This window comes from Petaurus breviceps, unplaced genomic scaffold, assembly GCF_028583685.1.
Source record: "Petaurus breviceps papuanus isolate PSGF00001 unplaced genomic scaffold, PetGlider_PUasm1.0 173, whole genome shotgun sequence".
NCBI classification, from domain to species: Eukaryota; Metazoa; Chordata; class Mammalia; order Diprotodontia; family Petauridae; genus Petaurus; species Petaurus breviceps.
In genome coordinates this window covers 4,326,490-4,331,237 of record NW_027185759.1, presented here as the reverse complement: position 1 = coordinate 4,331,237, position 4,748 = coordinate 4,326,490, and positions in this window count along the sequence as shown.

Genomic DNA, 4,748 nt, shown 5'->3' with positions numbered 1-4,748 from the left:
TCTCTCTGTCTCTCTGTCTCTCTCTGTCTGTCTCTGTCTGTCTGTCTGTCTGTCTCTCTCTCACACACACACACATACACACACAAACACAAACACACAAATCCACTGCATGCCATGGATATGAAGCCCCTTTCCTGTATGCTGTGCAATGTCGGCTTTAGGAGAGCAGTTCTCAGTCATGTGGGAGGCACAAAATGTGCGCAACCCCCTTTCTATATTAACAAGCTGTGTGCCTGAAGAAGTCGCCCACACACCACTTAGAATTCTGGGCTGCATTTTTCCAGCAGAAAAGTCATTTTGAATAAGGGGTGGTAGGCAGCAGGAAGGATGTGTGTGTGTGTGTGTGTGTGTGTGTGTGTGTGTATGGGTATCTAGCTACTATAGTACAATGAATAACATATGCTCTAATGAAATGGCAAGGATTGTTTGGAAGCCAGTGAATTTTTATGAGTGTAATTCTGGAAATTAATTAACTAGAATTCCACATGAGCAGGCTCCATTAGGAGAAGTCAGTTAAATGCTTCACTGTCAGAACCTCAGTTTCTTAGAGGAGGTGTAGGACTAGACCCGCCCTCCTTGATTAGCCAGGTTCCCCCAGGAGATCAACGTATGAAGGTTCCAGAAAGATTCAGATTGTGTTTCTGGGAGGATAGATACTTGTCCCCAAGTTGGGTCTTGCTCTCAGAATTATGGAAAGGGAATCTCTCATTCAAGGTTAAAGTTTTTGGAAATTAGGATGTGTGTATACAAAGTATGACCAGTCATTTCTGTTAGTAATTGGTATCCAAAGGCAGCCTAACAGCAGACGGGGGAATGTCCCCATCAGCTCCTTGTGTATAGGGGCTCTCTCTCTTTCTCTCTGAAACATGTGAAAGCCTGACTTAGCAGGAGGGCTTTTATCTTGAGTTGGCTTGCTTTCAGTCTCCTATATTTTGGACTGCTGCAATTGGAGGGACGGGAGGGGAGGGGAGGGAAAGGGAGAAGGGAGGGAGGGGAGAGGAAGGAAGGGGAGGAAAGAGAAAGGAAGGGAGGGGAGGGAAGGGGAGAGGGGAGGGCAGGGAAGGAGGGGAGGGATGGGAATAACCATTTATTAGTATCTACTATGTATCAGGCATTATGCTAAATGATTTATAAATACAATCTCTAGATTTAAGCAAGTACTATAGTAAATTACAGTCACATTTTCTCTCAAGCAAAATTAAAAGTTTTGCTATCAATTCTTAATCATTTACCATGTATTGATTTCTCTTTGCACAAGGAATGTCTCCCAGCAGAATATAATCTTGTGCTAATTTTGTCTTAGCAGCCCCATAGACAGTAGAGGGCCTGGCATAAAAGGTGTGCAGGAAATGCTGAATGGTTTCAGTTCATTGTATCACATCCAGTTCTTTGTTTTTATTTTTTTCCCAATTTACATAGACTACTTGACCCATTAATGTAGACTAGTTGCCCATTTTTGAAACAACTGAATTAAAAGGAAATTGATGATCTTATTAAAGTGGTAGATGTTGGCTTATTATAAAATTAGAATTGGTTGCCTCAGGAGAGAGTGATCCCCCCCTTATACTCCCCAACAAGTTTCCAAGCCTGAGATTCAATGATCAATGTTTCAAAAGGCCACCAAAGCTCCTGGGCTGCTTTCTGATGCTGTTGCCATAGAAATCTGAGACTGTACCCTAAAAAAGAAAGTATCTACACTTCCTGAGGGTAATAGAAGTATTACTTTTTGGCACAATCTGACCATGTAATTCAGAAACACTTGCTGAACCAACTTGAAAATATTGACTCATCTCAGCCATTGAGTTCCTGTAATCCTAAACTTTCTTTGAAAAAATGACCTCACTAAAAAAAAAAAACCAACAGATTGGGGGAGTGAATAAATATCAAAACACTGGTAGGGGGAAGAATGGGTTTTGACTTACCATCTACCCCTATTCATATACCTAATTGTCTGTAATTGGGTGGTTTCTGTTCTTTGAGATTTTCTTTCTTTCTCTTTTTTTTTAATGTTTTAATTGGTATTCAAACTTAAACATAAGGAAAATACTTTGGACAGCTGAATAAATGTGATGATGGGGCCAAACCCCTGATATATAACATATATCTAGAGAAGGAGAGAGAGAGAGACAGACAGACAGACAGACAGACAAGACAGAGACAGAGAGAGACAGATAGCTAGTAAGGGCCCTAGATTTTTACAGATGAGGAAAGTAAGACTCAGAGTAGAGTAAATCCATTTGCTTAAGGCCTGCCAGGGAGTAAAAGATAGAGCTGTAAACAAAAGGCAAAAGTCTTCATGTCCTTTCCACTCCCATACATGGGGACATAGATAAGGACTCCCTTTAATTTAGCTGTGGCTCCCTCTGTAGGAAACATAGAAAATAAAGGATAGGAAATAGAAGGCCAACTAGTTTTGGGAACAGGGAAAGGGATCAACGTCAGGGAATAGAAAGAATTGATATCTACTTTGCTCTCACAACAACTTGCTTAAGGCACTTACATGGATCTTATTAGCTCTAGTGCTAAACTTGGAGTCATGAAGACCTGAGTTCAAATCCTGCCTCAGATATAGTCTATCTGTGCTAGTCCATCAATTATCTTATAATAATCACCTGCTCTGCACTAAGTGCTTGGGATACAAAGAAAGACCAAAAAAGTAATGCATACCTTCAAGGAGCTCACAATTTCATGAAGGGACACAACACAGAGAAAGAATTTGGGGCAAAAGGAAACATAAGGAGTGTGGCCATGTGAGAAATGAAGGGACTATTGACCAAGAAGCCCTTCTTCAATGGGACAGAATTCACTGCTCTCTACTTCCTGCCCCCTCCCATCTCTAATCCATTATCAAGAGAAAGGCTCCAGGGTGTGCTGGAAGGCGGGCTGGAGCCAAGATGGCAGAGTAGAACCAGGAAATGCCATAATATCGCCAAACAATACCTCCAATACCTGTTAAATATTACTCTAAATAAAATTTAGAGCTACAGGACCCACAAAGTGAGAGAAATAACTCTCCCACTGAAGGCAATGTGGCAGGTCAACTGGAAGGGTCTATCACACCAGATTGGGAGCTGAGCACTGGACCCTGGGAGGCCCCAATCAGTGGCTCAGACTGGCCAGAGCAGATTTCAGGAGAGTGAATCACTAGAAGATGTGGCAGTTTCCAGACTTCTTAACCCATAAACACCAAAGAAAAAGTAGAAGGTCAGTGGGGAACTCTGTTGGAACTGGGTGACAGAAGATGTCAGTCCAGCCCCTGTCCCCTGGGCAAGAGGTGGTCGGGGTGTGATGGCTTAAGTTGCTGCTGTGTCACTGTGTCTGGAGCTCCAGGCCTGCAGACAGGGCAATAAGGAATGGTTCAGAGTGTAATTGCTCTTGCTTTGACCTACTTGGATCTGGATCTCTCTCTTGGGTGGTGGTCTTGGGGGGCTTGGCCCATGTGCCAGAGCTTGTGGTGGCTATAGAGAGGGTGCCTTCCTCAGACTTCTGACAACAGTTGTGAATACCCTAGCCATTTGAAAAAAAGCTCTCTAATCTGGAAGCAGAGTTCTACCATGGCAAAGAGCTCAAAAGTCACATAATTGTCTGTCAAGATGAGAAAGCAGAGGAAGCACAATCAGACCACAGAATCCTTTTTTGGGGGACAATAAGCATCAAAACATGGAACCAGAAGAAGTCAAGAAAGGCAAAAATTCTGCATCAAAACTTTCAAGAAAGATATGAACTGATTATAGGCCATGCAGAAGCTGAAGAAGGACTTTTAAAATCAAGTAAGAGAAGTAGAGGAAAAATTGGGAAGAAAAATGAAAATGATGAAAGCACATCATGGAAAGCAAATCAACAAGCTGCTAACGGAGACTCAACACAATACTGAAGAAAATGACACCTTAAAATAGCCTAACTAAAATGGCAAAAGAGGCCCAAAAAGCCGATGAGGAGAAAAATTCCTTATAAAGTCAAATTTCCCAGATGGAAAATGAATTTCAAAAACTCACTGAACAGAATAATTACTTCAAAATTAGATTGGAAAAAAATGGAAACTAATGACTTTATGAGAAATCAATATACTATAAAACAGATCCAAACAAATGAAAAATCGAAGGCAATGTGAAATATGTCACTGGAAAAATCACTGACCTGGAAAATAGTTCTGGGAGAGATGATTTAAAAAATATTGGATTACCTGAAAACCATGATCAAAAAAAGAACCTAGAAATCATCCTTCAAGAAATTCTCGAGGAAAATTGCCCTGATATTCTAGAACCAGAGGGAAAAATGGAAATTGAAACAATTCTCCCATCACCTCTTGAAAAAGTTCCCCAAAAGAAAACTCCTAGGAATATTATAGCCAAATTCCAGAGTTCTCAGGTCAAGGAGAAAATAATGCAAACAGCCGGGAAGAAATAATTTTAATATTGTGGATACACAATCACGATAACACAGGATCTGGCAGCTTCTACATTGAGGGATCGAAGGGTTCAGAATATGATATTCCAGAGGTCAAAGGAGCTCGAATTAAAACCAAGAATCTCTTATGCAGCAAAACTGAGTATAATGCTTCAAGGGAAAATATGGTCATTCAGTGAAATAGAGGACTTTCAAGCATTATTGATGAAAATAACAAAGATGAACAGAAAAGTTGACTTTGAAACACAAGAAAAAAGAGAAATATGAGAAGGTAAGTTTTCAGTAAAGTTGGGGGGAAGAGGATAAGAGAAGGGATGATAGGAGGGCAGATTGAGGGGGGG